Here is a 22,465-nt window from a genome sequence, read left to right on the forward strand (position 1 = left end):
TCATGGCCCTGACAGTTGTGGAATGGGAGAGTTTTCTGGGTGCTAGCTTAGTACTGGAGCTGCTCAGCTGGTCCTGTTTGTATTCTCCTTTAGCAGCTCCTCAGCTGGCCTCTGCTGTCTTCCCTTTCAGGTTTCTTCCCTTTACAAGGAGGCTGATGTGAGTGGAGAATGCCCTCACCTTGTTTCTGCTCTTGCTGCTCTGTGCCACTGACCTAGCGGGCTTGCAGATCAGGGCTGCTGGTGCCTTGGTGGGATTCTGACCTGGTTCCTCCTTTCTGTAAGATCTTGGTGTCTTCTACTTCTCTGTTGTCATAGATAACAACTTATACACCTTCACTTTTCAGTAGAAGAGTGTATTTTGCTGTGTTTCTGTTTATTTCTCTCCCTAGGCTGCTTTGATGTAGCTAGTATGCCACCATCTTACCTGGAAGTCTCTAAGAGACAATTGTAAATCTCAGATGAGACTTGGAACTTTGGAATTATCTTGAGTTGGGAAAAATTTTGGGGAACTATGATATTGGACTGAATACAATTTACAATGTGTGATGGTTTTGAATCTATTGGGGGCCAGGGAAAGAATGTGGTAGTTTGAATAGATGGTCCCCAATATATTCAGTGTTTTATTAGTTTGCAGTTGGATCTGCAGCCACCTGGCTGGAGGAGGTGTCACTGGGCAGGTCTTAAGGCGTGCTGGTGGGTTTGAAACTCCAATCTAAAAATATCCAAAAGCCAGGCATGGTGGCACATGACTTTAATCCAAGCACTCTGGAGGCAGAGGTAGGAGGATTGCCATGAGTTTGAGGCCACTCTGAGACTACAGAGCAAATTCCAGATCAGCCTAGTATACAGCAAGAGCCTACCTTGAAAAACCAAAAATCTAAAATAAATAAATAAAGCCAGGCATGGTGGCACATGCCTTTAATCCCAGCACTTGGAAGGCAGGGATAGGAAGATCACCTTATTATTTAACTTTTTGAGTTCTTTGTATATCCTAGATATTAATCCTCTATTAGATATATAGCTGGCAAAGATTTTTTCCCATTCTGTAGGTTGCCTCTTTGCTTTTTTTCACTGTGTCCTTTGCAGTGTAAAATCTTTATAATTTCATGAGGTCCCAGTGATTAATCTGTGGTTTTATTGCCTGAGTAATTGGGGTTATATTCAGAAAGTCTTTGCCAAGACAAATATGTTGAAGGGTTTTCCCTACTTTTCCCTCTAGCAGTTTTAGAGTTTCAGGTCTAATGTTAAGGTCTTAAATCCATTTGGACTTAATTCTTGTGCATGGTGAGAGAGAATCTATTTTCATTCTTCTGCAGATATATATTCAGTTTTCCCAACACATTTATATAATTTCAATTTTTTCAAAAAGTCTTTTATGCAAGGAACAGAGAAAGAGAGAATTGGTGCACCAGGGCCTCCAGCCACTGTAATTGAACTCCAGATGCATGCACCACTTTGTGTGCATGTGCAACCTTGTAGACTTGTGTCATCTTGTGCATATGGCTTATGTGGGACCTGGAGACTTGAAAATGGGTCCTTAGGCCTCACAGGCAAATGTCTTAACCACTGAGCCATCTCTCAAGCCCAGTTTTTTAGACTTCAAAATATTTTTATATATTCATGCAAGAGACAAAGAGGCAGATAAAGAGACAGTGGAGCTAGGCATGGTGGTGTATGCCTTTAGTCCCAGGACTCAGAAGCCCAGAGGTGGGTGGATCGCTGTAGGTTCGAGGCCACTGAAGAACCAACCTAACTCTATTTAAACAGCAAGAGCCATTTTGATATAATGACTAAGTTACATTTCTGTTCCTCTGAGTTTCTATGTCTAAGCTGGGGCCACAAATTGTTCCCTGGTTACTGTTCCCAGGATTGTGTATTCATAACGTTCCGGGAAATAGTTTAACTGTAACAGTCTGCTTCTGTCACCCTGCTTGCTTGTCTCTGAAAAACCCCTACCCTGTGGTTTCTGAGGTTTCACCCTATAAAAAGAACCTGAGAAGCTGACTCGCTGCTGCTCTCTACACCACTGCCTTAGGGAGGTAGCTGCCAGACCCACTCTATTGTGCACAACTAAAAGCTTGCTTCAATTTGGCCATAATTTGTTGGTGGTGGTCTTCATTCTCACAAATTCTGGGTTAACATAATGGAGGCCCCAGCGAGATGGAAGATCCCAACCCAAATTCAAAAGCCGGACCCTTTTCTCTCAGCAGCCAGAACTGAAGCATCGCTCCCAGGGAGTGTACACCTTGAAGATGTTCCAAGGCCCTGGGACTCACGTTCTGCTCCATGGTCAGCCGAGGTGAATGGCTGCACAAAAGTGAAGCCAGCAAGCACCTGTCTGGGGAGGCCTCCAAGGATAAGTCATCGTAAGGCTTTTCCTTCTATGACATCTGGTTCTGGTGGAATCCCTTCTGGGTACAGAGGTGACTGGTAGGCACATTCACACTCCTGTCCAGGGCAATTGCAAATAACTGCACTGCCCACCTGGTTCAAGGCAACCGCAGAGCCCACATTGTCCACTTGGTCCTGGTTCTAGGCAATAGAGAGATGTTTCATTGTCTACTTGGTTCTGGCTTTTGGGCCCATATATCATTAGATTGCTGTCTGTCCTTTTTCTGTCTTTTGTGTCTTGTCCTTCTGTTTAGTGTTTGTTTTGTCCTTTTGTGCTTAACATTTTTGGATCCTCCTAGGAACTGCATATCAAGTCATAGGTTGTTCTTGGGCAACCTGGACACCCTGACCACCCCAGGTAAGTTGAAAAACGGAAATTAAAAATTGGAATTGAAGCCAGGCATGGTGGCGGATGCCTTTAATCCCAGCACTTGGGGGGCACAGGCAGGAGGATAACTGTGAGTTTGAGGCCACCCTGAGACTACATAGTGAATTCCAGGTCAGCCTGGGATAGAGTGAGATCCTACCTCAAAAAAAAGAAGGAATTGAGGTTAATCAAGTTTTGGTTTGAAAAATCTTGAATATAAAATCTGAAACTATACTCAAAGTAAGTTTGAGGTTTATTTTTGGTCTCCAGAGTTATAAATAGAATAGGAATTCAAAATGGGAATGCAAGCCAGATGTGGTGGTGCACACCTTTAATCCTAGCACTCAGGAGGTAGAGGTAGGAGCATCACTGTGAGTTTGAGGTCACCTTGAAACTACATAGTGAATTCCAGGTCAGCTGGGACTAGAATGAATGAATGAGTGAGTGAGAGGGAAATGTGTCTAGAGTCCATATGAAAAGTGCACTTAAAATGAATGTGTGTAGAGCCAGGCGTGGTGGTGCATGTCTTTAATCCCAGCACTCAGGAGGCAGAGGTAGGAGGATTGCCATGAGTTCGAGACCACCCTGAGACTACATAGTGAATTCCAGGTCAGCAGGTCAGCCTGGAATAGAATGAAACCCTACCTAAGGCTGCAGAATGATAAGGCTTTGCCTTTGTGTCTATTCTACAGCACCAACATAATGGAAAATCCACTGTGGGTGATGTCCTCCACGAAGCTCACTGTCCTAGACTATGTGGTCAACTTTTACTGTTGAGTGTCCCCCAGAAGGAACACTGAAAGTAATTAAAATCATAGGCAGAAAAAAATTGCAAGATGCTCCTACTCTTAAAAAGTTATAAAATGACAGGATCAGAAAGCTGTCTTGTAGCCTGGAGGGAAGTCCAAAACTATCCTTGGACTATTAGGGAAAAAAAGGGGGGGGTGAGTGGGAATTATGTTGTCCCACTGTATTCTCCAGGGGCAAAAAGTAGATCAAAAATAATTAAGTTCTGGGCTGGAGGGATGGCTTAGTGGTTAAGGCATTTGGCTGCAAAGCCAAAGGACCCAGGTTCAATTTCCCAGGTCCCACGTTAGCCAGATGCACAAGGGGGTGAACATGTCTGGAGTTCATTTGTAGTGGCTGGAGGCCCTTTTGTGCCCATTCTCTCTCTCTCTCTTTCTCACTCTTTCTCTGTCAAATAAATAATGAATAAAATAAAATATTAAAAAAAATAATTAAGTCAATCGCAGGCAGATGCCAGAACCTGGGGAAAAAACTTTCTTGCCTTCATATGCTATGGCTGGGGCAGTTTTTCATAACAGAAATAAAAGTAGGGGACTACACATGAACAGGCACCTGCAATGTGTCATGGAGTGCTTTCTCCTGAAGGGCTTGATCTGCATGGCCAGTTGGCCCTGGGAATAAGAGGAGCCTAACACATAGGTTCACTTTTGGACAATACGCAGACCCCTCTGGAGTTTATGATGGCTTTTAGCTTTCCTGCCTTGCAAAACCAGGGGGGCTGCAAACACAGGGAATCTCAGAATCCTGGCCCAGGATGATGATGGGTGAGTGCCAAATTGCTACAAATAGATGGGGACTTTTTTAAAAAAAAAATATTTATTTATTTAAATTTATTTATTTGAGAGAGAGAGAATGGGTGCACCAGGGTTTCCAGCCACTGCAAATGAACTCCATACATGCCCCCTTGTACATCTGGCTAATGTGAGTCTTGGGGAACTGAACCTGGGTCCTTTGGCTTTGCAGGTAAATGCCTTAACCACTAAGCCATCCCTCCAGCCCAGATGGGGACTTCTTATAAGAAATTTGCAAGCCGGGCGTGGTGGCGCACGCCTTTAATCTCAGTACTCGGGAGGCAGAGGTAGGAGGATCGCCGTGAGTTCAAGGCCACCCTGAGACTACAGAGTTAATTCCAGGTCAGCCTGGACCAGAGTGAGACCCTACCTCGAAAAACCAAAAAAAAAAAAAAGAAAAGAAAAAAAAAAGAAATTTGCAAATGTTTTTAAGTTTCTTTGTTGCTCTATGCTTCTATGGGACTACTAACAGATAACAGTCTCAAGATTTATATTTAAATTTAGAAGTACTCAGAAAACTTCTAAAATTTCTAATAATGTTCAAATCTGCTTTCATATTTAAAATATATGTTTCAGGCTGGAGAGATGGCTTAGCGGTTAAGCGCTTGCCTGTGAAGCCTAAGGACCCTGGTTCGAGGCTCAATTCCCCAGGGCCCACGTTAGCCAGATGCACAAGGGGAGCACATGAGTCTGGAGTTCGTTTGCAGTGGCTGGAGGCCCTGGCACGCCCATTCTCTCTCTCTCTGTCTGTCACTTTCAAATAAATAAATAAAAATAAACAAAAATTTTTAAAAACATTATATATGTGTGTGTGTGTGTGTGTGTATGTTTCAGGATATTCTGGGTAAACAATATAAATCAAATCTGATCTATTCTTCTATAAGGAGCTAATTCAAAAAGCCTTTTGAGTAAACTTAAATAGTCATATTAAAAGTCTTATGGGGGGTGGCTGGAGAGATGGCTTAGTGGTTAAGCGCTGGCCTGTGAAACCTAAGGACCCTGGTTCAGGGCTCGATTCCCCAGGAGCCATGTAAGCCAGATGCACAAGGTGGCACATGCATGTGGAGTTCGTATGCAATGGCTGGAGGCCCTGGCATGCCCATTCTCTCTCTGCCTCTTTCTCTCTTTGTCATTCTCAAGTAAATAAATAAAAATAAACAACAACAACAAAAAAGTCTTGTGGTAAGGACAATAACTTTTTGTTAGTCAGGTGTGGTGGCGCAGGCCTTTAATTCCAGCACTCAGGAGGCAGAGGTAGGAGGATCACCATCAGTTCAAGGCTACCCTGAGACTATATAGTGAATTCCAGGTCAGCCTGAGCTACAGCAAGACCCTACTTTGAAAAACAAAAACAAACCAACCAAAAAAAAATTTTTATTGGTAATTATAAGATAAACTGACTAAAGAAAATAAACTTGAGAGAAAACTTTAAATGTTGGATATTAAACGTTTTATGAAAAAGATTGTTACAGCCAGGCATGGTGGCGCACACCTTTAATCTCAGCACTTGGGAGGCAGAGGTAGGAGAATCACCATGAGTTCGAGGCCACGCTGAGAATACACACTGAATTCCAGGTCAGCCTGGGCTAGAGTGAGACCCTACCTCAAAAAATAAAAACCAGAGCCGGGCGTGGTGGCGCACGCCTTTAATCCCAGCACTCGGGGAGGCAGAGGTAGGAGGATTGCCATGAGTTCAAGGTCACCCTGAGATGACAGAGTTAATTCCAGGTCAGCCTGGACCAGAGTGAGACCCTACCTTACCTCGAAAAACCAAAAAAAAAAAAATAATAATAATAAAATAAAAAAATAAAAACCAAAACAAACAAACAAACAAACAAAAAACAAGATTGTTACAGAGTGGTTACATAGATTGTAAAGTAAAAATATGTAAATGAAAGTATAAGTAAATTTAAACAGAAGATTAGAGACAAGGTTGATTAACTAAATCTTAAAGTACTTGAACAGATTACAGACTTCTTGAGATAGAAAATGACTATTAACCTAGGCTTACATCAGACTAACAAAGGATGGCCCTGGCTGGTAATAAGTTGCTATAGTATTCAGGTTGTAAACAAAAATTTAAGATTTTAACTCATTGATGTTAATCTAGTCATGATAATGGTTGTGAAAGACTGACTTTAGAGTACTGAACCAAGTTAGCTAGGTTCCTTTATTTGTCAAACTTTATATATACATTTAAACTTTTTATTTTTATTTATTTATTTGAGAGAAAGAGGCAGAGAGAGGGAGAGAGAGAATGGGTACGCCAGATTCTCCAGCCACTGCAAATGAAATCCAGACTCATGCACCCCCTTGTGTATTTGGCTTACGTGGGACCTGGAGAGTCAAACCAGATCCTTTGGCTTTGCAGGCAAATGTCTTAACTGCTAAGCCAACTCTCTAGCCCACCTGTCAACCATTGAACTAAATCTTTGGCTCATTAGTATTTAATTCTCTTCTAAGGTTATTACCTGTAAAACCTTGCCTCAAAATAATCTCACAGAGGAATTATTTAGTCTCTTTTCCTACACACACATACACACACACACACACACACACACACACACACACACAGAGAGAGAGAGAGAGAGAGAGAGAGAGAGAAGGGGGGGGGAGGAAGAGAGAGGGATCCTGAATCTGATGAACTTTAAAAATTGTAAAGTTTTTCATGTCTTCATATTTAAGCCAAAAATGTTACTACATAATATAGATTTCTTGTTTATTTCGAGTTCTGTTAGCAGATCTTTTGTTCATAGTTTACTCTCTGTAGCCTCATGTGCCTTAAATATGTGAACTCTACTTTTTGTCTATATCAGACTTTTCCAGATATCAGAATATTGTAATCTGGTTTATACAAAGTCCATGATGTTTGGCTATCAATAAGCAAAACTATTTAGGCCAACTAAGGAAGCTCCCCATGTATTAGGGAAACCTACTGTATATAAACAGTGTTAATATAGTTTGTCTAACAGTCATAAATATTTCTTTAATTAAGTCATAAAATTGTTCAATGATAAAAGATACTTATTTAAGAAATTACTTTGTGTCTGTTATAATGTCTCTAATACATGTTAAAATCAGGCTAGCCTAACTCAACAATGACCTGGTTTGACTTTATCCTTAAGTTATGTATAATCAGTCTCAGAAAAGGTTTTATTTAAGTAAGTTCATTGCTTATAGATATATTGATACTTAAGGCACGTTTCCTGACCTAGAAAAATAATCTTAAACTGTATTTCTATTTTCAGTTTGGGGAGTAATTGATACCTACATAAGCATATAAACTAGACAAAGTTGTTTTCAAACACAGATGCCAAGTTTTTATACTGTCTTATCTTTTCCAGATATACAATATCTAGATTAAAACAATTGGCTTAAAGTTATTGATAAAAATAATGACATGGGCTGGAGAGATGGTGCATACCTATGAAGCCTAAGGACCCAGGTTTGATTCTCCAGGTCCCAGGTAAGCCATATGCATATGGTGGTGCATGCATCTAGAGCTTGTTTGCAGTGGCTAGAGGTCGTGGTGTGCCCATTTTTTCTCTCTCTCATTTTCTCACAAATAAAAATTAATCTTTAAAAACTAATTGATAAGGCAAACCAGGAAACATGAAGGAAGGATCTCAGTGAAAAATGGAGGAGCAGATCACGTGGTAGAGGAGAACGTGGACCAGGGGGAGAACTAGAGCCACCATCCACAGGCTGAGAAAGATTTCAAAAGAATGATTATGAATATGCTCAAAGAAGAAATCAAAGGAATCAAAGACACAGGAAAGCAATTTAATGAAATAAAGAGGTCAAATCAAGATATAAATAAGGAAATAAAAACAATAAGGAAAGCCAGTCAGAATTACTAGAAATGAAGAACACAGTCAATGAAATAAAAAACTCTGTAGAAAATCTCACCAGTAGAATGGATGAAGGAGAGGACAGAATATCTAAGCTAGAAGAACAGGTGGCAGATCTAATACAATACAACAAAGAGAAAGACAAACTAATAGGAAAGTATGAATGGGAATTTCAAGATATTTGAGATACTATGAAAAGATCAAACATAAGAATTCAGGGTATAGTAAAAGGAGAAGAATTTCACTCCAAAGGCATAAGTAGGCATATTCAATAAAATAATAGAAGAAAACTTCCCCCAAATTGGGGAAGAGGTACTAATGCAGACACGGGAATCCTTTAGAACATCAGCCAGACAAAACCTGGAAAGAACCTCTCCTTCTCATATTATAATTAAACAAGCAAACATACAAAGCAAAGAAAAAAATATCGAAAGCAGTTAGAAAAATCAAATTACCTACAAAGGCAAGCCCATCAGGATCATAGCAGACAAACTTTAAAAGCCAGAAGGGGTTGGAGTGATGTATTCCAAGTTCTGAAAGATAACGACTGTCAACCAAGGTTACTTTATCCTGCAAAGCTATCCATTCAAATAGACGGAGAAATAAGGACATTCCACAACAAAAGCAGGCTAAAGGAATATTTGAAGACAAAACCAGCTCTACAGAAAATAATTGAAAGAATCCTCCATGCTGAAGAGAAAGGAAAGCACACATATAAGGAACCTGGACAAAACAAACCATACTCAAATACTAGTTAATACAAGAAAGGAAAGGTAAAGCTACAAGAACTAAAAAAAAAAAAGAAAAGGCAAAAATAAATACACACCATCCAATAATATCTCTTAGTAACAATGGGCTCAATGCCCCAACCAAAAGACATAGGTTTGCAGACTGGGTTAAAAAGTAGGATCCTTCGATTTGTTGCCTCCAAGAAACTCACCTTTCTACAAAGGATGGACACTATCTTAGAATGAGAGGTGGGAAAATGGTGTTTCAAGCAAATGGGCCTAGAAAACAAGCAGGGGTTGCTTTCCTAATATCTGACAGGGTAGCCTTCAGTCCAACATTAGTTAGGAAAGATAAAGAAGGTCACTTAATACTGCTTAAATGTACACTCCAACAGGAGGACATTACAATCATAAATATATATGCACCTAACATGGGGGCTCCCAAATTCGTCAAACAAACGCTATTAGAACTAAGGTCACAGATAACACCAAACACAGTTGTAATGGGTGACTTCAACACCCACTCTCATTAATTTACAGGTCATCCCGACAAAAAATAATCAGAGAGGCATCTGGATTTAATGAGGTCATAGAACAAACGGATCTAAGAGGTATACACATTTCATCCAAAGGCTGCAGAATATACATTCTTTTCAGAAGCACATGGAACATTCTCTAAAATAGAACATATATTAGGACACAAAGCAAATCTTAACAAATACAGGAAAATTGAAATAATTCCTTACATTGTATCTGACCACAGTGGAATCAAATTACAAATCAATAGCATGAATAGCTACAGAGAAGAAAGAGAGATGATACACAAATTAATAACATTAGAGATGAAAAAGGCAGCATCACAACAGATACCAGAGATTCAAAAATTCACAAAGACATACTATAAAAACATATACTCCAGTAATTATGAAAATCTGAAAGAAATGGATGATTTTCTTAATTTATTTGACTTACCTAAATTAAATCAAGGTGAGATTAATCACTTAAATAGACTTATAATAAGTATGGAGATCAAAGCAGTTATCAAAAATCTCTCAACTAAAAAAAGTCCAGGCTCAGATGGATTCACTGGTGAAATTTACCAGACCTTCAAGGAAGAACTAATACCATTGCTTCTTAAGCTTTTCCATAAAATAGAAAATGAAGGGCTGGAGAGATGGCTTAGTGGTTAAGCACTTGCTTGTGAAGCCTAAGGATCCCTGGTTTGAGGCTTGATTCCCCAGGACCCATGTTAGCCCGATGCACAAGGGAGCGCACACATCTGGAGTCCATGTACTTGGGCTGCAAAGCCACTGAGAAATCCTGCTGGAACTGAGCTGATAACCTCCTCCATGTAGATCAGGTGACAGAAAGCTGGAAGAAGCCATTCTGCATGCAATTCAATGGCAGGAAGAGAAATCGCCAGTGAAGAAACTCAACAGTGGACACTGCAAGCCTTATATTTGGCCAGCAAGGCCAAATGAGCCAACGGGTGCAATAGTAGTGTGTCTGTCATGGTGGAAACCAACTGCCCTCTAATTGGACTGGAGGCCTGCTCCATGGGAGGAAATACAACCCTGATACTGAAAACTTAAAACGGGGTAGGCATGAGTCCTAAGGGTGTAACGTCTGCTGCTGCCTGGCTAAATGTATATACTATGCTTATCAAACTGCCCAGTAAGCACTTCTCTTAATGTCCATGCCCTTTATTAATGCTACTCTCGCTTTTTGTAGAGAATCTTCTCTTTTCAGATGGCAGTGACCGTGGGATGACTCAGAAGGTATCATGCTGCTGGAAAGAAGTGACTGGAGTGCTCAATATTGCAATATCTCTATCACACCTTCCAAGGCTTAGGGTCTAATGTGGAAGAGCTGGAAAGAATTAAGAGCCAAAGGAAGGGTAGGACTCCTTACAACATGCTCCCCCTAGATACAAAATGGCCTGGATATCCATGACCTCACAGTGCCTGACACTGTCTACACAAGACCATCATAAGAGGAGGAAAAGACCATAACATCAAAATAAAAGAGAGACTGCTTGAGATGGGGAGGGGATATGATGGAGAATGCAGTTTCAAAGGGGAAAGTTGGGGGGGGGGAGGGTATTTCCATGGGATATTTTTTTATAATCATAGAAGTTATTAATAAAAATTTGAAAAATAAATAAATAAAAGAGAGACTGATTGAGATAAGGAGGAAATATGATGGAGAATGGAGTTTCAAAGGGTAAATTGAGGAGAAGGAGGTTATTACCATGGGATATTTTTTATAATCATGGAAGTTGTTAATATAAATTTGTAAAATAATAATTAATAAATAAATAAATAAAATGCCTTTAGACATAAAAATGCCAAAATACTCATTGGAAAAAAGTCAGCCTCTTCAGCAAATGGTGCTGGGGAAACTGGACATGTATCTGTAGAAAAATGAAAATCTATTCTTTTCTCTCTCCATGCACAAGAATTAAGTCCAAATGGATTAAAGACCTTAACATCAGACCTGCAACTCTGAAACTGCTAGAGGGAAAACCTTCAACATATTGGTCTTGGCAAAGATTTTCTGAATATAATCCCAATTGTTCAGGTAATAAAACCACAGATTAACCACTGGGACCTCATGAAATTACAAAGATTTTGTACGGTAAAGGACACCGTGAATAGAGCAAAGAGGCAACCTACAGAATGGGATAAAATCTTTGCCAGCTATACTTCTGATAGAGGATTAATGTCTAGGATATACAAAGACCTCAAAAACTTAAATAATAAATCAAACAAACCAATTAAAAATGGGCTATGGAACTAAATAGAAAGTTTTGAAAAGAAGAAATACAGATGGTATATAAGCATCTAAAAAAATGTTCTACATCCCTAGTCATCAGGGAAATGCAGATTAAAACTATGTTGAGCTTCCATCTCACTCCTGTCAGATTGGCCACCATCATGATAACAAATGACCATAAATGCCAGCGAGGATGCAGAAAAAGAGGAACCCTTCTACACTGTTGGTGGGAATGCAATCTGGTCCAGCCATTGTGGAAATCAGTGTGGAGGTTCCTGAGACAGCTAAAAATAGATCTAACATATAACTGCTAAGAAGCTGAACTTATCTCTGTCAACAGCTAAAAGAATCACAGAGAGATTACTGGTATCAATCTTTGTTCTGTTGGTCCCCTGGTTATGCTAATCTCAGCTGTGGTGGGCCCTTATTACTTGTCTTACTTGTTCTAACAATTGGATCATGCATTCTCTGGGACATTACTAATTATATCCAGACAGATAGAAACTACTAAAATACTTGCTCTTCGTAAACATTATCAACCAATACAGCCGATGAAAATAAAAATTCCCCATCAAAGATTTGACAGGGATACATAAAAAAGGGGGAAATGAAGAGCCAGTATGACTCCATTTAACAGCCAGATCCATTTTGATATAATGACTGTATTAGTCAGGGTTCTCTAGAGGAACAGAATGAATTTTATTAAAAGGGAATTTATTGGATTATTTTACGACAGTCCAACAACAGCAGATTACAGGCCTGAGAATCAAGGAACCTGGTAGCTGCTCAGTCCATGACGCTGGATGCCTCAGCCGTCCCAGTCTGTCACTGAAGACCTGGAGGTGTCCTGTAAAGACGCTGCTCATCAGTCCACAATGAAAGGCAGCAAAACAGCAAACAGCAAGCAGCACCGGAAGCCAGGTGGGAGGGGAGGAGAATACCTTTCTTCCCAGAGCTTCTTAGGATAAAACCTCCCCTCGGAGAGGGACCGCCCACTCTGGGGGAAGGGCTCACCTGGGGGAAGCATTCCTCCTTCAATTAATCCTTCCTGGAAGCAACCCTCAGAGACCCACTTATGAGGAATGTCTGTGGATTCCTAAAGAGATCAATTTGACATCACTAGGTTAAGTTTCTGTTTCACTAAATTTGTGTGTCTGACCTGGGTCCACAAATTATTCCCTGGTTACTGTTCTCAGACTCGTGTATTCATAATGTTCCTGGAAGTGGTTTATTTATTTATATATATGTTATAAATAATATATTTTAGATTTTTCCAGGTAGGGTCTCACCCTAGCCCAGACTAACCTGGAATTCACCATGTAGTCTCAGGGTCGCCTTGAACTGATGAACTCACGGCGATCCTCCTACCTCTGCCTCCCAAGTGCTGTGATTAAAGGCTTGTGCCACCACGCCTGGCTTCTGGGAAGTAGTTTAACTGTAACAGTCTGCTTCTGTCACCATGCTTGCCTGTCTTTGAAAACCCCCTACCCTGTGATTTCTGAGGTTTCACTCTATAAAAAGAGCCTGAGAAGCTGACTGGCTGCTGCTCTCTACACCCCTGCCTTGCACAATTAAAAGCTTGTTTCAGGGCTGGAGAGATGGCTTAGTGGTTAAGCACTTACCTGTGAAGCCTAAAGACCCTGGTTCGAGGCTTGGTTCCCCAGGTCCCACGTTAGCCAGATGCACAAGGGGGCGCACACGTCTGGAGTTCGTTTGCAGAGGCTGGAAGCCCTGGCGTGCCCATTCTCTCTCTCTCCTTCTATCTGTCTTTCTCTCTGTGTCTGTTGATCTCAAATAAATAAATAAATAATATTAAAAAAAAAAAAAGCTTGTTTCAATCTGGTCATAATTTGTGGTCAGTGGACTTTATTCTCGTAAATTCTGGGTTAACAGCCACCCTGAGACTACATAGTGAATTCCAGGTCAACCTGGGCTAGAGTGAGACCCTACCTCAAACAAACAAACAAACCCAAGATTGATGTAAACAACTTTCTGGACCTTTACAATTCTATCATCAATCTACCTCAGAGGGTCTTATAACAAATGAACTCCAACTACCTGGCTTCCTTTTGATTGTTCTCCCAGGCATAAAAATCAACAAGTGTAGGGCTGGAGAGATGGCTTAGCGGTTAAGCGCTTGCCTGTGAAGCCTAAGGACCCCGGTTCGAGGCTTGGTTCCCCAGGTCCCACGTTAGCCAGATGCACAAGGGGGTGCACGCATCTGGAGTTCGTTTGCAGAGGCTGGAAGCTCTGGCGTGCCCATTCTCTCTCTCTCCCTCTATCTGTCTTTCTCTCTGTGTCTGTCACTCTCAAATAAATAAATAAATAATAATAAAAAATTTAAAAGAATCAACAAGTGTAGAGAACCCTCTAAATTTTTTTTTTTTTGTCCCACTTCAGTTTGAAGAAGGCAGATTCAAACCCAGTATCCAGCTCCCAAAAGAGATTAGGATTATTTCCACTTTTAAAAAACGGGTATGAATATGATGGAGAATGAAATTTCAAAGGGGAAAGTGTGGGGTGGGAGGGAGGGAATTACCATGGGATATTTTTTTATAATCATGGAAAATGCTAATAAAAATTTTAAAAAAATTAATAGGAAAAAAAACAGATACTAGGGCTGGAAAGATGGCTTAGGGCTGAAGGCTCTTGCCTTAAAGCCTAAAGACCTAGTTCAATTCCCCTGCACCCACACATAAGCCAGATGCACAAGGGGGCACATGCATCTGCAGTTCATTTGCACTGGCTAGAGGCCCTGGCATACCCCATTCTCTATTTGCCACTCTCTCTCTCACTCACTGAAATAAAATAAATAAAAATATTTTAAAAGACAAACATTAGGCTTGGAGGTGATTAAAATACAGACTCAATTTTCTGTGTCCCTGGTAACAATAAAAGGAAAAGGCTGGGTTGGAGAGATAACTCAGAGATTAAGGCACTTGCCTACAAAGCTTAAGAATCCAGGTTCAATTCCCCAGAACCAATATAAGCCAGTTGCACAAGGTGGTCCATTCATCTAAAGTTCATTTGCAGTGGTTAGAGGCCCTGGAAAACCCATTTTCTCTATAGATATATTTGCCTCTCTTTCTCTCTCTCTCAAATAAGTATATAAACAAATGAAATATTAAAATAAAAAGGAAAATATTAAATTTAAAAAAAAGAAAAAGGAAAGGAAAAAGCCACTGCCTTCTGAACAGATGTCTGGTCCTGAGTAGGGATATAGAATATATAATATATGCTGATAAATTAAAAGGCTTGTAAAGGCCTAGCATAGTGGCACACACCTTTAATCCCAACACTCAAGAGGCAGAAGGAGGAGGATTGCTGTGAGACTGAGGCCACCCGGAGATGACATAGTGAATGCCAGGTCAGCCTGGGCTAGAGAGACCCTACCTGAGGAAAAAAAAAGGGGGGGGGCTTGTAAAATGTCATTAAATTTCTGACTGTAATATATTTGAAAGTTAAAAAAAAAATAACATGAGCCAGGCATGGTGATGCGCACCTTTAATCCCAGCACTCAGGAGCAGAGGTAGGAGGATCGCCATGAGTTCGAGGCCACCCTGAGACTACATAGTGAATTCCAAGTCAGCCTGAGCTAGGGTGAGACCCTTACCTTGAAATCCAAAAAAAAAAAAAAGAAAAACCATGAGTATATTGTTACATATTGTTAAAGTTCTAAGGTCAAAATTCAAGTTCTCCTAAATATTATTCTACTCTTAAAATGTTTACAAAGTACAGGCAGAAGTAAGAGAACTGCTGTGAATTCAAGGCCACCCTGAGAGTACATAGTGAATTCCAAGTCAGCTTGGACTAGAGTGAAACCCTACCTTGAAAAAAAATTTTTTTTTACAAAGTGTTTGATTCTGTTACCTTATAGATAATACTCTACACATGTTCACAAAATGTAGTTGTTTAAATAGCTTCCCCCCAATATATTCAGGAGTTTTAATAACAGACAATAAACCATGATAATTTCCACTCCCTCAACTTTCCCATTCAGAGTTCCATTCTCCATCATATTCCCTCCCCCTCTCAATTAGTCTCTCTTTTATTTTGATATCATCATCTTTTCCTCCTATTGTGAGGGTCTTATGTAGGCAGTGCCAGGCACTGCAATGTCATGGATATCCATGGATATCCAGGCCATTTTGTGTCTGGAAAAGTGTATTGTAAGCAGTCCTACCCTTCCTTTGGCCCTTACATTCTGTCTACCACCTCTTTCACAATGGACCCTGAACCTTGGAAGGTATGACAGAGATGTTTCAGTGCTAAACACTTCTCTGTCACTTCTTAGCACTATGGTTCCTTTTGAGTCATCCCAGAGGTCACTGCCATCTGAAAAGAGAAGCTTCTCTAACCCAAAGTGAGAGTAACATTAATATATGGGTATAAACATTAAAAAAAGTGCTCACCAGGCAGTTGGGTGAGCATAATATACACATTTATATATACATAAATTTGGGGTTCATAAATTAGGGGAACTCCTCCTAAACCTCCAAATCCTGCAGATGACAGCAGGCATTACACCCTAAGGGCTCATGACTACCCTGTCATATCAGGGGGAATCAGGGGTGTGTTTCCTGTGAAGGGAGCCTCCAGTCCAATTAGAGAACGATTGGTTTCCCTCATAACAGAAATGCCACTATTACACCCGTTTGCTCATTTTGGCCTGGCTGGCCAAACTTAAGGTTTGCAGTGTCCACTGTTGTTTATCTCCACTGATGACTTTTCTCTCTCCCATAGAGCTGCATGCAGCATAGCTTTTGCCAGCTTTCTGTCAACTGGTCTACACGGAGTAGGTTTTCAGCTCAGCTCCAGCAAGATTTATCATTGACCTTGCGGCTCAAGCATATGGAAAGTTCAGCAATAGGGTCTTCCCATCTATTCCTGGTGGGCAACCAAGAGCCTTGGCACTGGCCTGTAATGTTTTGGGGCATCAGGGACCTCCCTGGCCAACAACTCACTGGAAAGTATTCCATCTCTGGCACTGAAATTTTTCTAGTAACAATCTATGGCTTCTGGGTAAGTCACTGTCCAAAAAAGAAAAAAAAAATAGGTTTCCATTTGGCTTATTCATATTCTCCTAGATTTTGATTAACCCTGCTCCCAGATTCAGGAATTTTATTAAAGTTTTTTGGATTTCCAGATACTTGGCTGGAGGAGGTGCCACTGGGGTTGTATCTGAATTGCAGTCTAATATATTCAAAGTGCATCTGGCTTACATGGGTCCTGGGGAATTGAACCTGGCCTTTGGGTTTGCAGGAAGTGCCTTAACCACAAAGCCATCTCTCTAGCCCTACTTCTTATTTAGAGTTTGGGGAAACTTCTCACTGTGATTGCATGCATGATTTTTCTCTGGTCTTCTAATCTACCATGTGTGTACTTCCCTTATACCCCAAATCTATCATGTGGGTGGTCTCACTAACTCACGACATGGGTTCTTTCACTAACTCTAGGTCTGCTACCTGTGAAATTTCCTTAAACTAGGGGTAACCATGAGTGCAACTCTCCTCATTACTCATTTCTCCTCTGAATTTCTTTGTCTCTGCTTTGATATTTTCCTTGAGCCTAACCATTTGCCCTTTTAACTTCCCTCTACAGGAAGTATATGGTGCATGCCATGGGTTTTCCTTCTAAATCTCCCCACACAATCCCCTAAATTCTTTTTTTTTTTCTTTAGGGTATAAAAAGTTTTTAATTTATAAGCCGTTAGACATCAACTAGTGTGTAACTTTTCTAGTTGTTAGGACAAATAGCTGACAGAAGCAACTTAAGGAGGGGAGGTTGGTTTTGGCTCAAGGTTTCAGTCCCTCATTGGATGGTGGGGGGGGGGGATGCTGGTGGCTGGAGCTTGGGATAATCCCCTAAATTCTATCTTCCACATGCTTGTGGCTCTACTCCAGTATTTCTTTGAAAGCCTCAATGTCTCTAAGACGAGCTTTATAAACTATCCTTCATGTGCAGCTCTACTCCAGTCTTTGCTTTAAAACATCGATTTCTCTTAAGTGAACCTTATGAACTATACAATGCTTGCTGTCTAAGTGCGTGTTTCCTGCTTTCTACCTGTTTATGATTCTGCTTGACTTCCTTCCTAGATCCCAATTTTCCTTAAAATAAACCCCACAACTTGTGACTTCCCCTAAATAAACTTAATTCATATTTTTCCTTCTTTTTTTAAATTGAAAAAATCATTTTATTTATTTGAGAGAGAGAATGGGCCCGCTAGGGCCTTCAGCCTCTGCAAAGTACAGATGCATGTGCCACCTTGTGCATCTGCCTTATGTGGGTCCTGCGCATTGCAACTTGGGTCTCTAGACTTCACAGACAAACACCTTAACAACTAAGCCATCTCTCCAGCCCAAAATTTATCCTTCTTGATTTTGTCTTTATCAGTTCTTTGTTAAAGGTAGGACAGGCTGGGCATGGTGGCACATGCCTTTAATCTCAGCACTTGGGAGGTAGAGGTAGGAGGATCACTGAAAGTTCAAGGCCACCCTGAGACTACATAGTTAATTTCAGATCAGCCTGGACCAGCGTGAGACCCTACCTTGAAATCCCCCCTCCAACAAAAAGGTAGGAAAGAACCTAAATTTGGGGTTCATAAATTAGGGGAACTCCTCCTAAACCCCCAAATCCTGCATTACTACCTTGGACTCTTGAGTACTGGGATTAAAGGTGTGTACCACCATACCCAGAAAAATTAGTTAATTTCTTTTCTATCTATTTATTTACTTTTTTTGGTTTCCTTCTTTTTTTAATCTTAAAAAAAAGTATTTATCTAGGGCTGGGGAAATGGCTTAGTGGTTAAGGTGTTTGCCTACTAAGCCTAAGGACCCCAGTTCAATTCCCCAGGACCCCCGTAAGCCAGATGCATGAGGAGGTGCATGCATCTGGAGTTTGCAGTGGCTAGAGGCCCTGGTGTCTCTTTTTCCCTCCGTCCCTCTGTCTCTAATAATTTTTTTTAAATTTATCTATTTTATTTATTTATTTGAGACAGAGAGATAGAGATAGAGGGAGAGAGAGAGAGACAGAGAATGGGTGCACCAGGGCCTCCAGCCACTGCAAACGAACTCTAGACTCATGCATCACCATGTGCATCTGGCTAAAGTGCGACCTGGAGAATCAAACGTGGATCCTTAGGCTATGCGGGCATATGCCTTAAGTGCTAGGCAATCTCTCCAGCCTTTTGTTTTGGTTTTCTGGTTTTTCTTCTTCTTTTTTTTTGCCACGGGAGGGTCTCACTTTAGCCTAGGTTGACCTGGAATTCAGTATGTAGTCTCAGGCTGGTCTTGAACTCACAGTGACCCTCCTACCTCTGCCTCTCAAATTCTGGGATTAAGAGCATGTGCCACCACACTGGGCTTTTTGTTTGTTTTTTGAGGTAGGGTTTCACTGTAGCCCAGGCTGACCTGGAACTCACTATATAGTCTCAGGGTGGCCTTGAACTCATGGCGATCCTCCTATCTCTGCCTCCTGAGTGCTGGGATTAAAGGCATGCACCACCACACCTGGCTTTTCTTTTTTTTTTTTTGGCCAAATCTTGGGACAAGACCAAATCTGTGCTCCTGCTGCAGTCCTACCATGTCACACATCAACCCCAACTCCAATGATCAGAACCTGGGACCAGAATAAGCTCCTGTTACATTCCTACCCTGGATTTCTTCTTCTTTTTTTTAAATTTATTTTTATTTTCATTTATTTATTTGAGAGTGACAGACAGAGAGAAAGAGGCAGAGAGAGAGAGAATGGGCATGCCACGGCCTCCAGCCACTGCAAATGAATTCCAGATGCATGCGCCACCTTGTGCCACTGGCTTACATGGATCCTGGAGAATTGAGCCTTGAACTGGGGTCATTAGGCTTCACAGGCAAGTGCTTAACTGCTAAGCCATCTCTGCAGCCCCTTCTTTTTCTTTTTTTTAAAAATATATTTTATCTATTTGAGAGAAAGAGACAGGAAGGTAGAGAAAGAGTGGGAGAGAATGGGTGCACCAGGGCCTCGAGCCACTGCAAACTTCAGATGCATGCGCTCCCTCGTCCATCTGGTTTACGTGGGTCTTGGAGAATCAAACTGGGATCCTTTGGTTTTAGCAGGCAAATGCCTTAACCTCTAAGCCAGCTCTCCAGCTCCCTACCCTGGATTTCTAAATAATGACAGAGTTATGAATGTTAGAACCAGAATAACCCCATCTTTGGACTCTTATTGCCATTTCATTGCAACTGCTGTTTCCCAAGAGTGACCCAACCATCTCCATTATCACTTCCCTGAAATGGCACAAGCCCTGAAGCAAGATGGATCACCCAGCAACCAAAGAACTCCAATGCCCCTACCACTCCATAAGTATTCCCTAGTGTAAGGGAGTAATGGAGGTGGCTTTTTGACCTGCCTGGTCAGAGTCCTCCTCAGGTGTTCCAGAATAAAGCAAGCTCTGCTGTTCAGCCAAGTCTTCCCCCTTGTTTCATTTCCTGCTTTTTCTAACACTGAATGCTGGGATTAAAGGCATGTGCCACCATGCCTGGCCTTATAGCAGTTCTGGACCAGTAGCATTACCTGAAAAGTTGTTACAAGTACGAATTATTGGGTCCTTTAGACTTGCTGAACCAGAATCTGCAAGGATGATGCTTGCCCCACTTTTTGCATCTGGGTTTACCTGGGTGGCTGAGGAATTGAACTAGGCTCAGCAGGCTTGGCTTTGCAAGCAAGTGCCTTTAACTGCTGAGCTGTCTTCCCAGCTTCCTATAGCTACATATATATACACACACACAATCCTCCTACCTCTGCCTCCCAAGTGCTGGGATTAAAGGCGTGTACCACCATGCCCACCTCTTTATCAATATATTTTAAGAGGATTTCCAGGCAATTCTAATGCTTGAAAAAATTTGATCCTACTGGAGTAATACTGGGGGCCCTAAGATGGCCTCAATCAAGGAATGATTTACTAAGGTGCATGCATGTGTGTGGAAACATGTTGAGTGCTGAGCATTATGGAGGCAAGGAACAAAGATCCATGTCTATAGGAACTCAATTTATTCAGTGTATTTTAGGGAGTAAGATATCTATCTATTTATGTATGAATAAATATGAGAGACGGGGTCTCATTATGGAGCCCAAGCAGAACTAGAAATTTACCATTGCTAGGCATGGTGGTGCACACCTTTAATCCCAGCATTTAGAAGGCAGAGGTAAGGAGGACTGCTGTGAATTCCAGGTCAGCCTGAGACTACATAGTGAAATCCAGGTCAGCCTGGGCTGAAGGGAGACCCTACCTTGAAAAAAAAAAAACAAAAAAAACGCCAACAAAAAACAAGATGGAAATTTACCATCCCTCAGCCTCAACCTCACAAATACTGAGATTACAGGCATTTTAGACACCATCCCAACAAGGCCTATCTTGTGAAAAGGTAATCAAAAAAAAAAAGAAAGAAAGAAAGAAAGAAAGAAAGAAAGAAAGAAAGAAAGAAAGAAAGAAAAAGTAAGAAAGAAAGAAAGAAAGAAAGAAAGAAAGAAAGAAAGAAAGAAAGAAAGAAAGAAAGAAAAAGTAATCAGTGGTATTTCTAAGTGATCTTGAGTTCAGTGACCAGATGTGCTTAGTAAAGGTTTTACAGTTGAGTGTTTAGGCCTTCAAGGGGAAGACTTTGTGGTGGAAGGGTGGCAGGAAAAAGAGGGAGGATCCAAGAAGGCAGACAGGCATGAACAAAGACAAGTCGCTTGGGAAGGGAGTAACCTTTCTGACAAAAAGGCTGTTTTCTTCCCTCCCTCTCTCCCTTCCTTCTCTTTTTTTTCTTATTTATTTATTTAGAGGCAGAGTCTCACTCTAGTTCAGGCTGACCTGAAATTCAGTATATAGTCTCAGGCTGGCCTCAAACTCACATCGACCCTCCTACTTCAGCCTCTCTAGTGCTGGGATTAAAGGTAGTGGCCAGCAATAAGGCAGTTTTCTGTTCCTTCACCACCACCACCTCCACCACCACCTCCACCACCACCACCACGACCGTTCTTGTAGTGCTCTCTGCAAGTATTTTTGTTTGGTTTTGTTTGTTTTTTTACGAGGTAGGGTTTCACTCTAGCCCGGGCTGACCTGGACTTCTCTATGTAGTCTCAGAGTGGCTTCGAACTCATGGCGATCCTCCTACTTGTGCCTCCCGCGTTCTGGGATGACAGAAGTGCGCCACCATGCCCCGCTGTGTGTTGTTTCCTTTGGGTCCTTTCATGGTCATCTTGCCCATCCGTGAGAATACTAAGGAGGTCACACTGGTGTGTGTCCCGGCTTCGGTTGTTGACCGCGGCAGATGTTGGGATGGGTACGGAGGTCGGGAGTACAGAAGGACCCCTCAGGATCTGTCACCTGTGCCCCGGGCGTTGTGTGAGGAAGGGCCTGCGTCAAATGGAATAGAGCTTTATCCAGTACTTTTCTTTCTTTTCTCTTGTTTACTTGTGGAAGGGGGGGATGGGCGCGCCACAGCCTCCAGCCACTGGAAACGGACTCCACACGCAGGCGCCCCTTTGTGCCTCTGGCGCACGTGGGTCCTGGGGAGTTGAACCTGGGTCCTTTGGCTTTGCAGGCAGGCACCTTAACCGTTAAGCCATCTCCAGCCTCTTTTTTTTGTTGTTGTTTTTTTGTTTTTTTCTTCGAGGAAGGCCGTCACTAGCCTGGGCTGACACGGATCGCCTTCTGCAGCCCCAGGCTGTCCTCGAACCCCGCGGCGCCCCTCCAACCCCGCCCGCGGAGGGCGCGTCCAGCGGGAGGCCCGGGGC

At 41.7% G+C, this 22,465-nt stretch overlaps 1 long non-coding RNA gene across 3 annotated transcripts; it reads right to left on the bottom strand.

The window, feature by feature from the left end:
* Positions 1–12,390: 12,390 nt before the first annotated feature.
* On the bottom strand, positions 12,391–22,463 carry LOC123462932. Of its 3 annotated transcripts, XR_006638572.1 has the most exons (3): positions 13,333–13,381; positions 12,725–12,806; positions 12,391–12,557 (listed from the first exon to the last, which is right to left on the bottom strand). It is a non-coding gene; the product is annotated as an uncharacterized LOC123462932 (long non-coding RNA). The 3 variants fall into 3 exon arrangements; XR_006638570.1 differs by lacking the exon at positions 13,333–13,381 and adding an exon at positions 21,789–22,463 and having other exon boundaries at positions 12,391–12,806; XR_006638571.1 differs by having other exon boundaries at positions 12,391–12,806.
* Between the last annotated feature and the right edge of the window lie 2 nt (positions 22,464–22,465).

The sequence above is a fragment of the Jaculus jaculus genome, chromosome 8, assembly GCF_020740685.1.
Source record: "Jaculus jaculus isolate mJacJac1 chromosome 8, mJacJac1.mat.Y.cur, whole genome shotgun sequence".
Classification (NCBI taxonomy): Eukaryota; Metazoa; Chordata; class Mammalia; order Rodentia; family Dipodidae; genus Jaculus; species Jaculus jaculus.